This window comes from Phyllopteryx taeniolatus, chromosome 2 (genome assembly GCF_024500385.1).
Source record: "Phyllopteryx taeniolatus isolate TA_2022b chromosome 2, UOR_Ptae_1.2, whole genome shotgun sequence".
Taxonomy (NCBI): Eukaryota; Metazoa; Chordata; class Actinopteri; order Syngnathiformes; family Syngnathidae; genus Phyllopteryx; species Phyllopteryx taeniolatus.
The window spans coordinates 7,624,650-7,643,006 of NC_084503.1; the positions used below are offsets into that span (position 1 = coordinate 7,624,650).

An 18,357-nucleotide genomic window follows, 5' to 3' on the forward strand; every position below is an offset into this window, starting at 1 on the left:
ATCCATCCATCCATCCATTTTCTGAGCCGCTTCTCCTCACTCGGGTCGCGGGCGTGCTGGAGCCTATCCCAGCTGTCATCGGGCAGGAGGCGGGGTACACCCTGAACTGGTTGCCAGCCAATCGCAGGGCACATAGAAACAAACAACCATTCGCACTCACAGTCATGCCTACGGGCAATTTAGAGTTTCCAATTAATGCATGTTTTTGGGATGTGGGAGGAAACCGGAGTGCCCGGAGAAAACCCACGCAGGCACGGGGAGAACATGCAAACTCCACACAGGCGGGGCCGGGGATTGAACCCGGGTCCTCAGAACTGTGAGGCTGACGCTCTAACCAGTCGGCCACCGTGCCATCCCAAAAACATGCATGGTAGGTTAATTGAAAACTGTAAATTGCCTGTAGGTGTGAATGTGAGTGTGAATGGTTGTTTGTTTATATCTGCCCTGCGATTGGCTGGCAACTAGTTCAGGGTGACCCCACCTCTCGCCCAAAGATAGCTGGGATAGGCTCCAGCATGCCCACGACCCTAGTGAGGATAAGTGGTATGGAAAATGCATAGATGGATGGATGGATGGACACCAGATGGGAAAAACATCCGCAAACATGATAATGGTATCAGAGGCATGAGCAGGTCTGCAGTCATGGGTGAAGAGGGAGTAGACAAACAGACTCATGACACAGCCTTGTGGTATTCTGTATTTAGGATGAGGGTGGAGGAGCAGAGGTGTTCTACCTGAACATGCTGGGGAATGTTGGTCAGAGAGTCCAATAACCTTTTTCATACTGAAGCACTGATGTCCACATCTGTGAGTTTGGTGATTAACTTGGAGGAGATGACTCTGTTAAATGCTGAACTGACATATACAGTATGCTAATACTCTGATAGATAATGAACTGACATATGTTATTCGTGAGGTGAGAGGTGGCCAGATGGAAGTGTTATGATGACTACGGGGGAAAGTTGTAATTTTTGAAAATGCATGTCATCTATCTGAGCTACAATGTCGAGAATATAATAAAACAAATCTGGTATTTGAAAACATCTTTTGAACTTTCAAGAAAGCAGTTGTTTTTCTTGGCAAAGTGCCCATTTTAGAAAATATTTTTAATTGTGGTTAAGTAGATTTAATGACTTTAGCAGAAAACAGGCCACAGTTATTTTATCTGGTTTCAAATCTGTCATTTGTGAAACATAAGTATGAGAGAGGTTTTGAACAGTTATAGGTCAACAAGAGTCCACAGAACCACCTAATAAAACAGTCAATCGGACCATAATACTGTACTCTATGGTCTATAAAACACATTTCAATGCAGTATTATACTAAATCAAAGAGTCTGAGCCCTTGAAACTCACTGTCAAATAATGTGTTACGTATATAATCCATCCATCCATTTTCTGAGCCGCTTCTCCTCACTAGGGTCTATCCCAGTTATCAACGGGCAGGAGGGTACACCCAGCCAATCGCAGGGCACATACAAACAAACACATTCACACCCACGGGCAATTTAGAGTCTTCAGTTTAACCCACCATGCATGTTTTATGGGATGTGGGAGGAAACCGGAGTGCCCGGAGAAAACCCAGGCAGACACGGGGAGAATATGCAAACTCCACACAGGCAGGGCCGGGGATTGAACCCCGGTCCTCAGAACTGTGAGGCAGACGCTCTAATCAGTCGGCTACCCGCAACTGCAGCTGTAACTGCTTTACAAAAATAAATCACAATAAATTCAAGTAATACATAAATAAATAGATTAATAAATAGATCAATAAATAAATGTTCTTTTTTAATTAAAAAATAAAAAGAGCTCCCTTCACCTTGGCATTTGGCATACAGGAGGTCCGGAGTTTGATTCCCGCTCATTGCATAGTCCAATGTGTTGTGTGAAGAGAGAGGAACACTATTGTCTCCAACTAGTATGAGTGAAAATTATTATCACAACGTGCAAAATGTTACTCACATTTACTGCCAGAGCTCAAATTTGAATGTAAATCTAAATTTTAAAACAGCCGTTAGTGCGTCTGTTGGTGAGTAACACACATGTGTTTGTTGTCACATTTCTGTGGGGCCAATTATACATTACTCGTGCACTCACTGTAGTAGTCTCGCCACGCTGCACTATTTGCATATCTGTTCTTGACCAATACTGGCCACTCACATGCCAGAGTAGCATCTGCTCCATTTGCACACTGATTGAGGACTATCTGCAACATTTGCACAATCAACATTGTCCCAGATTATCGCACTACTCGCTTGAAGTCTCGGCGCCCTTTGCACAATGGTCATTGCACTGGACTATTGCAATATTAGTCATTCGAACTGCTCTAAGTGCTAGAGGACTCTGCATCTTTTTGCACAATTGTCCAAAAATTTTTTACTTCCGCTTATGCGAGGTCGGGTCGCAGGGGCAGTAGCGTTAACAGGGAGGCCCAGACTTCCCTCTCCATAGCCACTTCCCCCACCTCCTCCGGGGGGATACCGAGGCCTTCCCAGGCCAGCCGAGAGATGTAGTCTCTCTAGTGTGTCCTGAGTGTCCCTGGGGTCTCCTCTCGGTGGGAAGGGCCCGGAACACCTCACCAGGGAGGCATCCAGGAGGCATCATAATCAGATGCCCGAGCCACCTCATCTGGCTCCTCTCAATGTGGAGGTGCAGCGGCTATACGCTGAGCCCCTCCCGGATGACCGAGGTTCTCACTCTATCTCTAAGCGAGAGCCTGGACACCCTGCGGAGAAAACTCCTTTCGGCTGCTTGTATCCGGGATCTTGTTCCTTCAGTCACGACCCATAGCACATGACCACAGGTGAGGGTAGGAACGTAGATAGACCGGTAAATTGAGAGCTTCGCCTTTCGACTTAGCTCCTTCTTCACCGCAACGGACTGATACAAAGTCTGCATCACTGTAGACACTGCACCGATCCGCCTGTCAATCTCCCGTTCCATTCTTCCTTCACACGTGAACAAGACCCCAAGATATATGAACTCCTCCACTTGGGGTAGGATCTCAGCTCGGCTGAGAACCGCTCTAGTGAGACTTGAAGATCACGGCTTGATGAAGCCAACAGAACCACATCATCTGCAAAAAGCAAAGCAGCAATAGTGAGGCCACCAAACCGGACCCCATCCATGCCTCGGCTGCGCCTAGAAATTCTGTCCATAAAAGTTATGAACAGAATCGGTGACAAAGGACAGCCTTGGCGAAGTCCAACCCTCACCGGAAACGAGTCCGACTTACTACCAGCAATGCGGACCAAGCTCTGACACCGGTCCTACAGGGTCCGAATTGCCCATATCAGGGGTTCGGTACCCCATACTCATCTCCAAGTCCACAAAACACCTATAGACTGGTTGGGCGTCCTCGATGTCCACGCGATGTTGCAAAGGCTTGTCAACCAGGACAGGCCGACAACATTCAGAGCAGAAACTCCTTCTAACAGGGGATTCTGCCAGACGTTCCCAGAAGACCCCCACAATACGTTTTGGCTTGCCAGGTCAGACCGGCATCTTCCTCCGCCATCGGAGCCAACTCACCAGCAGGTGGTGATCAGTTGACAGCTTCGCCCCTCTTTTTGCCCGAGTGTCCAAGACATGCTGCAGCAAGTCCAAGCAAGCTAAATAAATATCATCGCTAGTAACAGTGCAAATGGTTTAGCATGACACTTAAAGAATAATAGGGTAGGAAGTACTGTATAAATCAAGGAGACAAAGAGCTGTTGTAAATGGGTTGCTGATTCACAGACGCACACTACAAACGCAGAAATTTTCAGCTAAAGAATGTCATGCTAAAACACTGTAAACAGTTTATAATGGTTAGCATGACGCAAAACAAACACTAATTGTTAAAAAAAAGATGGAACAGTAAAAATAATGGGGAAAGTTAGCATAGCTCTTACAACAGACTGCCGACTCACAGTCACTTCTTTGAACACATTTGCAGGTAAAAATATGGGCTCCAAAGGTAATTAAAATAAAAATAAGAACAATTGAGTGTCAAAAACAATGTTGTAATGGGCTGATATTACGAGTAGTAGTCACGGCTTAATCATGTATGCATGGTGGGGTGAGTGAGTGCCTGGTGATTGTAGGACCAGGAAGTGAGTGGGGTGCAAGGGTGTGAATGCAGCTCGCTAGCTGAACCATTGTGGTTTCCAAATATAGGCTATCTTCTGGAAAGATACAGCGTCTTTGTTGTCCTTGTCCATCCAGCCATTTTCTGAACTGCTTATCCTGGCTAGGGTTGCAGGTGTGCTGGAGCCTATCCCAGCTATCTTCGGGCGAGAGGCGTGGTACACCCTGAACTGGTCGGCAGCCAATCGCAGGGCCGGACGCGACAATATTTTTACATTTTAATTCTATGTCTGATCTTCAGCAACCCAGCAGTGCGAGAATACAGAGAGAATAAACACAACAGATTTAATTCAATAATATTCTATCGTCACAAACCACAACGATTTGAAGGGTGACTATCTATGTTATTGCTATTAACAAAGCATTATCAGATAAGATGGGTCACAATTATGCTTAAAACCTGGAGAGAAAAAATGTGTGATAGCTCATATGCATTTTTAGCAATAGAAAAGTGCTTTAAGTAAAAGTGCTAATAAATAAATTGTTTGAGAGATTAAGGGGCTGCCATGTTGGGCAAATGCATGTGCAAGCGTATGGTCCTATTGGACATTTTTCAAGTTTATTTATTCATTTCAATTGAGGTTATCAATAATTTGTGTTAAAATTCATCCCCATTTTGTCAGCATCAAGGTTCTCACACTCCTTGCACTATCGTGACAGTCAGCGAGCACGTCATAGTGCCTGTATAACTCAGTGGGCTGGTGTCTACATTTGAACCCCTCGGAACTGTGAGGAAAAGGTGCTAACCACTAACTTTTAATAGTCACATAAAGAGTACTTTGAAATTAACTTGACGAGAAATGTCCGCTTCTGGACTGACAGCTGGCACAGACCCAATGACATTGGCACCCTAAACTGTACTGAATTAACAGAGGGTGGAGGGCACTTTCAAACACTTCTTTGACTTTTATAGTAACAAAAGGTTATAATTCATCACTAAGAAGACAGCATTAAGTCCATGAATAGCACATAATAATATACTGTACCTCTGAGTGTTGGGTGGGGCTTGGTCACTTTTGTGACCAGCAGTTCTGGTCATAGACTGACTGAACAACATCTACATGGGAAGAAAATCTGCTGTCTGCACATCGCCCAATCCCTTTTCCAAGACCAATTTATCCCCAGTAAATGTTTTGATCTGTTTCTCATAAAGAGACCAGTCCCCGCCCTGCACCCAGAAAGATAAGCTTTTGTAGCATTCCACTATAGTGTTGTCCCTCCTTATTTCACCTGAAAGTTTTTCAATGATCTGAGCTGCCCGACAAAACTGACCATACAACCAGTAGGAGTCACTCGTGTATAAACAAGATTATTATTCCTCACTTAACTCTCACTCATGCATACTGACGATAGTATTTTTGATTAACCTTGACTTGATCACCTAGTTTATTTGTCTGAGGTTTGCCCTCTGGAGAAAAATGAATTTCAGCCATTTGGAACTGCAATCTCATTGTTTAAGTTCTAAACGGACGATATCACTGTCAGCATAATGTTAAAGATTAATTTTTCTTTTTGGTTTCCTTTTTTTATAAGGGCGGAACAGCACAACTTTCTTATTTTTTCATTATTATTTTTTTTAAACCTGTCCTGGCCTTGCAGAATGGTGGATCTTTATGTCTGTTTGGCTGTGCAACAGGGGAGTTTGAAATACTCCCTTTGCTTATTTTACATTTTTTTTAATTATTCAGATTTTTATTGAAAATGGACCCGGACAGAAAAGGGTTTTAGGGGACAGAGTGGACAAGGGGACTAGGGGTGAAAACAGCAGAACAATAGTGAGACAGTCTTGATATTTGAACACAAGTAACATTACAACAGTTATTTGTAGATTGGGGGTAGGACACACGGTGAGGACATGCAATAATTAACCAAGAGAACAAGATAAGAGAGGACAGAAAAGTGCAGGACAGGATGCGGGAAAATGAGCAAGGCTGTGCTACTGTCGAGTGGTGCGGTGGGATTCTTTTTAAAAAAAATTTTTTTAACTTTCTAAACACCTGTAAGAACATCCATCCATTTTCTGACCCTCACTAGGGTCGCGGGCATGCTGGAGCCTATCCCAGCTATCATCGGGCAGGAGGCGGGGTGCACCCTGAAACGGTTGCCAGCCAATCGCAGGGCACATATAAACAATTTGCGATTGAAACGATTTGCACTCACATTCACACCTACGGGCAATTTAGAGTTGTCAATTAACCTACCATGCATGTTTTTGGGATGTGGGAGGAAACCGGAGTGCCTGGAGAAAACCCCACACAGGCACGGGGAGAACATGCAAACTCCACACAGGCGGGGCCGGGGATTGAACCCCGAACCTCAGAATTGTGAGGCAGACGCTCTAACCAGTCTAACCTGTGTTGTTATTAGTGATCCCAGCACAAATAATTCAAGTCTATGGTGTTTCTATCGAACGATTCGTGAATGAACACCATATCACATGCAAGTTAGTCTACTGGTTTACGGAGTTGCTGAGCCTTGTATTCCGATTAGAATAAAGTTTGAAGCTCAAACCAAATGAAAATGCTCCATATACACACCGCAACAGGGCATAAACTGTCAGAATCCGAATGGAATTTCATCCGGTTTCACAGGGGTGGAATAATTGTTTTGCCAAACCGATCAGAAGTAAATTTTGGTCATGTAAACCGTGAACCGTAATGGTGCCGGGCTGTGATCGGTCGACGCTTTCTGTCTTGACATAAATGCGCGGTGACATCAACATTTATGCACGTAAATATGACGGCTTCCAACCAGAGCTCGTATGCGACGGAGATCTTGTTTTTGACTGCATCTAACTTTTTTTTAATCAAGCTGTTGCTTTAATAAGGAACAGCTTACAATACACCCGGTCAGAATGGAGCATGTCACTTGTAAATAGTTGACCAGAGATCTTCAATCGGAATGACAAAAAAGGTGGCATGGCATGTGGACTGTACACTCTTCTACATGTTTTTTCTTTTTATCTTAAGGTACCTTCGAGTCCAACAAGTTCCCAAAGAAGTACTTGAATCTTGAGTCAGAAAAGGGTCAGGCTTCTTTTATGTCCTTATTTCTGAAAGTGTATAAAGCAGAACCTGACCATTGCTGGATTTGGTTCAAGACTTTTGGACTCTTAATCAACTGTTACTGGCAAAACTGGAACAATAATAAGTGTAATAATAATACATTAGTGTGCTGTGGCTGGAGTGAAGACAGGGCGGAAGTGGTATGATGTCACATAAAAAGGGTTTATTGTCTTAAAGTCAGATTTCTTTTGTTTTGCGTACATTTTACATCAATATTTGAATGCCCACAGCAGTATCATAGTCTGTATTGCAAGTGCCTCTACCAAAAGTAAATAATTGTGAACCCTAACACGAGGACCTGGTCTACTCTTCAGCACTCTCTCTTCCGCCAGCCCAGTATTGAGCACTTTTTAAGCATGAAAAACCTAGCATCGGATCGAGCAGAATCTTATTGTAACTGAATGTAAAACTGACAGGGACTGCTAAACGGGTAAGGCAGGAGGGAGTAAATTGTAAATGGACTTTACTTGTTTATATATATATATATATATATATATATATATATATATATATATATATATTCTTCTTCAAGGTACTCAAAATTGCTTGTAGAGCTAGTGACGTGGCAAGATGGCGCCAGCGCGTCAGGAAGGCCGCCAGCTGCTCCACCTGTTTTTGTTGTTTGCAACACTTGTACAGACTGTCAACTCTTTGCTGGTGTATGATGGCCAAATGGTACTAGATCTGAGGTTCACCGCTGGAAATTTGCTTATATTGGACTATTACGGGGGCCGAGGAACGAATCCTCCTTTATTTTTTGGGTATACCTTCATACCTCTGACGCACTCTTGCTCCACCACCTCGGCGTAAAAGGCACCGATGCCGGGGAAAGCGTACCGGCTGCCTTGTGAGGCTGAGGGCCGTGTTGGCACGTCCTGATCGAGGTGGTTTTGGAGCTGGTCCTCGCCTGTGTGTCGATCAACATTCCCTGGACCATGTCCCTCCCTGTCTGGTGACGTTGGCGGGCTCCGATGTGGCCTTCCAGCCCCGCGGCCTCTGCTCTCCATCTCTCTGCTGGCGTAAAATGAATCTGGAGTATCTGCGCCCTCTGTGTCGGGCTTCCTCGTCAGCTGTTCACCCTGACCCGCCAGCTACTGCTAGGATTGGTCTGGTCACCGCCAGATCACTTGGGAATAAAACATTTATTCTTAAGGATTTCTTCATAGGCAGCACGGTGGACGACTGGTTAGAGCGTCTGCCTCACAGTTCTGAGGACCGGGGTTCCATCCCCGGCTCCGCCTGTGTGGAGTTTGCATGTTCTCCCCGTGCCTGCGTGGGTTTTCTCCGGGCACTCCGGTTTCCTCCCACATCCCCAAAACATGCATGCTAGGTTAATTGATGACTCTAAATTGCCCATAGGAGTGAATGTGAGTGTGAATGGTTGTTTGTTTCTATGTGCCCTGCGATTGGCTGGCAACCGGTTCAGGGTGTACCCCGCCTCCTGCCCGATGTTAGCTGGAATAGGCTCCAGCACGCCCGCGACCCTAGTGAGGAGAAGCGGCTCAGAAAATGAACTCTTGGTTCCTCAACACCGGGCACAGTGCTAAGGCCATTTCAGCTCCATTAAAAACTAGAAGGCAACAAACTAAAACTAAAACAGAGGCTGAGCCCTGGATGAATGAAACAACCGGTGCTTCCAGACAGGCTTGTCGAAGAGCTGAGAGAAAGTGGAAAAAGGACAAATTTTAAGTGTCTTTTCAAATGTTGAGAGACTCCTAGCATCATTACCAATCCACTGTGAAAGAGGTTAAGAAAAAATCCATCCATCCATCCATCCATTTTCCTTACCGCTTCTCCTAACGAGGGTCGCGGGCGTGATGGAGCCTATCCCAGCTATCTTCGGGTGAGAGGCGGGGTACACCCTGAAGTGGTCGCCAGTCAATCGCAGGGCACATATAAACAAACAACCATTCGCACTCACATTCACACCTACAGGCAATTTAGAGTCTTTGCAAGTTGCAAATCGAAGTGTTGAGCCCCAGCTGGTCCAATTTGTAGATCAGTAGTTGAGGGATGATGGTATTGAATGCTGAGCTGAAGTCTATGAACAGCAGTCAGACTGCATGAGTCCTTAGAGTCCAGGTGTGTGAGGGCAGAGTGGAGGGCAGTGGAGACGGCGTCATTAGTTGATGGGTTGAACCGATATGCAAACTGGAAGGGGTCCAAGGAGGGGGGGGGAGCGGGGACTTGATGTGGTGCATGACTAGGCACTAGAAGCACTTCATCAGGATGCGAGTGAGCGCTACCGGTAGTCATTGAGGCAGGTGGGAGACAATTTCTTCGGGACCTGGTGTTAAAAATGTCTGTGAAGACATCTGTGAGTTCAGCTGCACAGTCTCTCAGAACACGACCATGTATGTTATCTGGGCCCGGGACTTTTCGTGTGTTGATCCTGTAGAGAGATCTTTTCACATGGTCCCGAGTCAGTGTCAGCACTTGGTCACCAGGAGGGGGTGGAGTCTTATTTGCAGGGGTGCTGTTGCGTGCCTCAAAGCAAGCAAATAACTCATTTAGCTCATTTAGCAGGGAGGTGGAGATGTCGCAGGTCTGTGGTGAGGGTTTATAGTCCGTAATGGTCTGAATACCTCGCCATAGACTCCTTGTGTCACTGCTGTCACTGAAGCGGTGGGCGATCTTCCTGGAGTACTCGCTTTTGGCCTCCCTGATGCCACAGGACAAATTGGTCCTGGCTGTCTTCAGGCCCTCCTCATCCCCAGATCTAAAAGCCGTATTGCGGACCTTCAGTAGTCTGTAGACCTCCCCCTACAGCAATGGCTTCTGATTAGCACGGACAGTGGTGGTGACATCATCCATGCACTTGCTGATCTAGGCAGTAACAGTCTCTGTGTACTCCTGAAGGTCTGTGATAGAGTTGTAGGTGGCAGCCTGTTTGAACATAGTCCAGTCTGTGGTGGCAAAACAGTCTTGATGTGCCTCAAGGTACCCTTCTGGCCACACTTGTACCTGTTTCCTAACTGGTTGGGAGACTTTAACCAGAGATCTGTAAACTGGGATTTGCAAACTGTGAAAACACTGTTTCATTGGGACAGAGAGCAGCCGCTGCATATGCATGCGCCGCCGCCTTGCTAAAATCTTGGAAAAGATTCTCTATTCCCAATTTATGGAGTTTATTAACAAACTAAATATTATTGAGCCTTTCCAATCTGATTTTAAAAGATTGCACAGCACCGCATCAGCGCTATTATGAGTTTTTAATGACATCTTTTTAGCTACTGACTGGTCACTGTGTTGTCCTCGTACTTTTAGATCTGACTGCAGCTTTTGTTACAGTAGACCATGACATCCTGATTACTCGTTTGGAGCAGTGGTAGAGCACTTGAATGGTTCAGGTCCTACCTGCCTCACGGAACCTTTTGCGTTAGCCTTGCTGACTCTGTTTCCTCCACTGCTCGCCTTTCACATGGGGTGCCACAGGGTTCTGTGCTTGGCCCTCTCTTATTTTCCATCTATTTACTCCCACTCGGCTCAATTCTCAGGAAACATGGTATTTCTTGTCATTGCTATGCAGATGACAGTCAGATCTATGCCACCCTTAAATAGTCAGACTGCTACTGCGCTAAGCCATTGCTAGAGGGCTTACATGGCATTAAGGCCTGGATGTCTCTGAAATTGGTCTTTGGTGGCACTTCTTTGAACCCCCTAGTTGATTTGGGTCAGCCGTGGCCCAATGGTTAAGATCATTGACCTAGGTTAAAGACCCAGACTGGACCATCCACCAACATCTTCCGGACTCACGGCTGTGGTGTCCTTGAGCAAGACAGCGATACCCGAAACTGTTCCCCCGGCGCTTAAGTTCCCCCCTGCTCCAGTGTGTTCCATTAACAAGTGTGTGTGTGTGTGTGTGTGTGTACACTGTGATGGGTATAATGCAGAGAACAAATTTTGTGTGCATGCATGCATGTTCATGACAATAAAGATTCTTCTTCTTAGCACACTATCAAAAGTACATCATTAAGAACCTGGGTGTAAAAGTGGACTCATTTTAAGTTTGACACCCAAATTAAAGCTGCGGTTAGAGCTAGCTTTTTCCAGTTAAGGCAGCGAGCAAAAATCAAACGTGTCCTTCAGAAACAGCACTTTGAAACAGTAATCCACGCCTTTGTGACCACTCGGCTGGATTACTGCAATGCACTATATATGGGGGTGAGTGGGCCCTCAATTGCTCGTCTGCAATTTGTTCAAAATGCTGCGGCTCGTCTTTCAACTAGCACAAGAAGTATGAGTATATATCACCTATTTTAGGATTGTCTCATTTTAAATCCTTGCTTAAAACCCATCTTTTTACACTGGCTTTTGACACCAGTTAGCATGTGATGTATGTGTGTGGGCAGTGCATTTGATTGTATGTTGACTTTGCCCAGGCGGCACGGTAGATGACTGGTTAGAGCGTCTGCCTCACAGTTGTGAGGACTGGGGTTCAATCCCGGGCCCCGCCTGTGTGGAGTTTGCATGTTCTCCCTGTGTTTGCATGTTCTCCCCTTATTTTTTAGTTTTTCTGTGTTTTTATTGCATTGTGCAGCACTTTAGGAACCTTGTGTTTCTTTAAATTGTGCTATATAAATAGATTGGATGGGATACTCGAAGTCCTCATAAATGGAAAGTATCAGCTCATTCACACACTGACGATGCAGCACAAAGATCAACTCGTTTCGGTATCTTTTTCAAGGATAATTTAACATGAGCTCACAACCACGGGTTAAGAGACGACCACTACAACCCCTGAATTCTACACCATTAGAGAGCAGTCCTAATCCTTAAAGGGAACGACTGTCACAAATAATCAAATCAGAACGCTCTCTTTATCTGTGTGCATGTGGAGGTGAGCCAACAGGTCAGCCGGTGTGTATAATGTGGCACTAAGCCATCAGGAAATAATATCATAATGTGCTGTAAAATTATAGGAGTAGAACATTTTAGAACCATGAATAACAACTGCGTTCCTGTTGTTCCCCAAAATGATACAATTCCACAAACAAATCTCAAAAGAGATCCATTACTTCCCCCAAGGTTCAGCCAAGTGTGATCAGCGGTGGATCCCGGCATTAAGTGTCAGCCATTACCAACAAACAGGCAGTGATCCCTTATTCCCCTTCAGGAAAAAAGCCAATGAAAGTAATGAGACAGCTTATTTTCGGGACATTTCTCTTATTTTCCTTCCTTCCGATAAAACGATGTCTTTAAACAGACAAAAAACAACATTTTAGAAATGGTCATTTTTATACTTGATTGAGAAGTTGTGTGGGATGCAATTTTGGTCTGAAAACAAAATAATGACAAGAAATATTTTGTTTTGTTTTTTCCTGTTATACGGTAGTTCCATTTATCACTTAAGTTGGGTGGCAATCAGACTTTTTTTCTTTTTTTTTTTTTTTTGAAGTTGTAAAGATTTTCAAATTTAAAATAGAGACACTCTTCTAGTATAGTTTTAAGCAGTTGCCGCATTAAATTGCATTCAGTACTGAAGCCTGATGTATTTAAGTTGCAGAGGTCAGGTCACCATAATGACCTTGAAATGATTTCCTTCTCCTGAGAAGAAACTACACCCACTCGGAGTACGAGTGATGGGAAAAAGTTATGGCAGGATCACTGATGGACACAGTATATAGTAAATAAAATAAATCAATAAAGAAACAACTGCATTTATTAAATCAGCATAGTGCTTATACTACTCGCAAAAAAATAAGGATATTGCACATTTGGGGGAAATTTCAGGATGAACCTAAAAATGCACTGTAACCTAAATGTGACCTTCTTTTAACTTTTGAATGAACCTGTCCAATGGGTAAGTACTTTTTTGCACTTGGTGTTCTCGTAAAAAGAGCTGAATGGAAAAATTCACACCGGGCGTTTGATCCATGAACATTTCCAAGGACATCCCTGGCTTTCTGTGACTCCTACTAGAAAAGCCTACTAGAACAACTGAAATGTATTTGGGGTTAATCAGAGGCACTTTCAATGGTGGCACGTGTGTACTGACTCACATTTAACATGAATTTGAATGTGATTTGGTAATTCTAATCTGAACACAGCCAAATGCCACTCACTCACTCACTCACTCACTCACTCACTCACTCACTCACACTCACACTCACACGCCCTCAATTACACTCTGGTCCTACAGATGTTTATAATTTACATAGCCACTCCCAACACACTTAAGTTGTACAGCCGGGTCCGCGACACCTGTCCTGTATGCTTCCCCGCCTGTCCCTGTCCTGTCCAGTTAGAATCAGAACCCTCTCTATTGCCAAGTATGTCAAAAACGCACAAGGAATTCGTCTAGTGTGACAATAGACAGCCATTTTGACAGTACTTTGAGACAAAAACATAAAAAGACACTACGGAGAGTCACTTTGCGTCTAGCAATTTAATGGGAAGAGGGAAGAAGCTGTTGGAATGTCTGTCCTAAATTGTCCTGTCTTTCCTTCACAGGGTGGAGCACTACTGACCCATACAACACTCGAATCCGATGTGTCATTGAACCCCAGTGCGCCGAAATTTGCTAACCAGTCGTCCGCCATGCACTGATATCATGTCAATTGTATTATTTCATTCGCTTAATGAGAATCGTTAAGAAATCGGATCGATAAGCAGTATCAATCATGGATTTGGAATTGCTAGATTCATATCAATTCCCATACCCATATATCCCCAACTTTTTGTGAGTAGTGCATGTCATATATTTTGGAATTTGGTAAACGAAACATCATTATCATTTTCACAATTGTGACTGACGATAATGAAGATTATAGCAATAACAATAACAATCTTATCCGACACAAAGCAAACATTGTCTTTCTCAAGCCGCTGATTGTGAGGTTCAAAATAATTTTTCCACAACTGAACATTTTTCATCTCCATTATCAATTTACATTACTCTTGAGCAAGATAATGTGGATAGAGAGTCGCTGTGTGTGAACATGCCTACGTGCACGCGTGTGTGTATGAAAGCATGTGTGCATATGTTCTGGATTAGGTTGCAGAAAGAATATATGCGGAGGTATTCCAAACATGCTTTCCTCTAATTGCTCCAGGTACACATAACAAGGTAGGTTCCTGAAATACTTTGTCGACAAATGAATGCACACAATCACACATGAAACCAAACACACATAACACACATGCACACAACCGTAATTACGCAGAGGTACGTCACAGGAGATTTACTCTCGCAGGTCTGCTGCTTTAAACATACATTATAATGAATGTGTTTATGGATTACTACATACTGTACATACACGTGCAGACATAGACGTGTCAAGTCTTGCCTTGGGGTAACAGAAAACATTTGTGTTAAAATTCCAAGAATGTGTTATTTTTTTATGTTATTGTAAATTCCTACACTTAGTTTGGTGAAGAACTGATACCTTATTCCCAGCATAAAAACTATGAGCAAATACACATTCATAACATATGCCTTAAGCATGTATAGTCAGCTTGCTAAAATATCCAATTCTGAAGAATTGGATATTAAGTATTTTTTAATTTTAACCAAGTTAGTCAAGGCTAGAAAGCAACACTTTTCTGAAATCATTCGTAAGCATCTCAACAACACTCGCACTCTGTTTGCTGCGGTTGACAAGGTCACTAACCTCCCTAATCGGCGAGCTACAGAACTCCTAACAGCAGACACAGGCAATGAATTAGCTTAATATTTTAATGACAAAAATAACAAAAAATGTAAAAAATACAATCCATCAGGTCAAATATCAGCACAAATTAGCAACATAATAAAATAATGCAACACCAAAAATCATCCAGGAAATACTATATTACCATGCCAAAATTTGATACAGTCGACCAAAAAAACCGTAGAGAAAACGGTTCAGCATTTCAAACCATCAACTAGTTGTCTTGACTCAACAGAGCTGCCAAATGTTACGTATTTTCTTACAAAAATGACTGAACGCTGACTCGTTACAGCCGCAACACTGATTGTTCTGGATATTGGTTAGATATTGGATATATTAACTTTGTGGCTTTTCCACCAACAACATTCATCTACTGTTCCGCTTCTCCTCACTATGGTCATGGGCGTGCTGGAGCCTATCCCAGCAATCTTCGGGCGAGAGGCGGCGTACACCCTGAACTGGTCGCCAGCCAATCGCAGGGCACATAGAAACAAACAAGCACTTGCACTCACGTTCATACCTACGGGCAATTTAGAGTGGTCAATCAACCCTCCACGCATGTTTTTGGGATGTGGGAGGAAACCGGAGTGCCCGGAGAAAACCCACGCAGGCACAACTTGCAAACGCCACATATCCAGGTGTGAAAAACTTGTTGCATCATTCCCAAAAAGACTCATGGCTGTATTAGCTCAAAAGGGTGTGTCTCCTAAATACTGAGCAAAGGGTCTGAATACTTATGGCTGTGTGATATTTCAGTTTTTCTTTTTTGATAAATCTGCAAAAATTTCAACAATTCGGTTTTTTTCTGTCAAAATGCGGTGCTGTGTATATATTAATGAGGAAAAAACATTTACTTAAATGATTTTAGCAAATGGCTGCAATATAACAAAGAGTGAAAAATATAAGGGGGTCTGAATACTTTCCTTACCCACTGTACATACGTACATACACACATGCATACATACAAACATACCTACATACATTCTCCAGACGCCGTAGGGGTACACCAAGTGCAAGAAGTCACCTGCATTCCACTACTCCAACCACTACTAAGTTTTGATGGGGTGGTTGTCATTTTCAAATTGAATTTTGTTAGGAACAGCTGTTTTGGGTCATTTTCCAGACGAAGACTTAACTGTGGCAGTACCTCGAAATATCCAAGATAAAAAGGTGAAAAAAAAAAAAAATAATTCTGTCATGCTTCAGAATACATTAGACTGATTAGTGTCCTTAGTCTTCAATTACTTTCTGTCTCCATCTAATCTCTGATCAAGACCAAGGCGAGAAGGGGCCCTAATTAGAGCAAGCAGCAAAGAAAGCTATCCTCAGTTAGCCCTGCAGTCATCAAATGTAACCTGTACAGATTACAGCATCTGAATGTGTAAGTGTGATGAAATTCATACACATGCGGAAAATTCTGAAATCTAGAGATAGGAGGCAAGTATCAGAGGTTAGAATGAAGAATTTCTTGCTTGCTTTCATTTGTGAGTACATGTTGAGTGACTTCAAGAACACTGCAGATGAGCTGGAGCCTATCCCAGCCAATATCAGGCAAGAGACAGGGGTCGCCAGCCACTTGCGGGGCACAAATAAACAAACGACCATTCACACTCGCATTCACACCTATAGGAAATTTGAAGTCTTCCATTAGCCTAACATGCATGTTTTTTTTTTAAATGTGGGAGGAAGCTGCAGAACCCAGAGAAAACCCACATTAGCACAGGGAGAACATGCAAACTCTACAGAGGAGGGCCTGAGCTGAGATCTGGATCTCTCGACTGTAAGGCAGAGGTGTTAGCTAACTACTTCAAGAGCAAATGAAAGATTAATGTAAATGTAATGCAAATGCAAATAGTGCAATATTTAGATCCCTATTTTCGTTGCTATCGCATATTCGGCATATATGCAGCAGGGACGGATTAGACAGTTGTTGGTAGTTTCAGAGATCAGCGCAGCCCAACAGATCTGAAAGTGGGTGGGCTGTTCCACTGTGGGTGTTAACAGCAACTTCAATCATAGCGGCTCCTCACATTCCCTTTAAATGTGGCACAATGACAGTCTTGACAGAGACATCTCTGTGCGGAAGAAGACGATGCTTAATCGCAGCAATCCATGCATCACTGGAGGTTTGTCTCTGCTCTTGGCCGGTGTGGCGACAGACAATGTGAGCGGGTACACTTTTTAAATACACAACGAGCTGGTGAAGACCGCTGGTGACTTGAATAGCTCCGTGGACCTCAGTATCTGTCTGACTGTACCCCCATCAAATTCACCAAAATTGCGTTAGACCAGCTGCACCGGCAGTTAAGGTTAAGTCCGACTTTAGCTCAACTTTCTGCCTCCAAATTGTCAACGCTGTACAAGAACGCCAAGCTTGGCGCAGACCGACCTGCGAAAACATGCACAGCAAGCCTTGCACTCGCACGGAAATCAGGATACGTAATCATTTGCGTCCTGCCACAAATGTGCCATCCATGAAAATAGTGCCCTTAAAGTTTGTTTTTTCATTTTATTCGAGCAACAATAAAAAAAAAATGCTGAAGAGATAAAGTACATGCATTTCATTGGACCTCAACACAATACTGTAATACTGACTGTAATATAGTACTACTTTTAGGGGTTTGTGGATTGACGACATCTGCAATTGGCTCCGATTGGCCAAAGTCAGCTGGGATAGGCTCGAGCTCACCTCACCTCCCTGAGGACAAGTGCTATAGAAAATGCATGGATGGATGGATTGCTGCTATTCAGTATATTGTGGAACAAGTCTTGCTTATGTACTTCCGATAAACTGAGCTAAAATGAGGGGTCTTTTCGGAAGACAGTTGGAAATAAAGGCAAACCATTAGGGAGGTGTTTCAAACTTAAACTAACAAAGTTCCTCCCACTGCCTGCGTGCAGAGAAAGTAACTCCTCCGTACATTGTTGATGTGAGGCTGGCTAACAACTCTCCCAGCCCTGATAAATGACCCCTGACACAGTACGGAGCAACTTTGATAAGATTCTATGAAACTTTGCAGATGTTTTTTGTTTTGTTTTGTTTTTTTTATAAATAAGAGCTGCTAATCTTCAAGTGCTGTTTCAATTGGGTCAAACATTTACAATTCCGTTGAAACCCCTATTTTCCCAAAAACACACTTACCTCATCAGCGAGCCATGCCAACCCATATTGGATTAGCAAGTCCAATGTGACGGTGTGGTATTAAATGGTTGGTTTGTCTGGCTGGGCTCCCATCAAGAGGAAGATGGAGCATTCCCCCACTCAACAGGTTTGTTGATCCTAAAAAGCAGTCATGTGTCTGCCCTTGCACATTACATATCCATAATGTATAACCCAGCCTATCAACACTAGCTGAGGGGAGAAAGCTATGCAAACACGTAGCGTGTTTGTGTGTGTGTGTGTGTGTGTGTCTGTCTGTCGACAGGAAAATGGATGAATCCCTCCAAGACGGCACATGCTAATATGCATGTAAGGGTGGGGGTGGGGGTTGGCCCCAGTCATCTCCCTGGGGC

General features: G+C 43.7%; 1 protein-coding gene across 3 annotated transcripts in view; it reads right to left on the bottom strand.

The window, feature by feature from the left end:
* The window catches only part of cemip (cell migration inducing hyaluronidase 1), a 113,731-nt gene that overhangs the window by 59,525 nt on the left and 35,849 nt on the right, over nucleotides 1-18,357 (bottom strand). Inside the window, exon 2 of one of the 3 annotated variants that reach the window (XM_061758045.1) lies at nucleotides 1,819-1,914. The exons of the other annotated variants lie outside the window; for them this stretch is intronic. The gene's annotated coding sequence lies outside the window, so the exon portion shown is untranslated. The remainder of the gene's footprint in view (nucleotides 1-1,818; nucleotides 1,915-18,357) is intronic. 3 annotated transcript variants of the gene reach the window in all.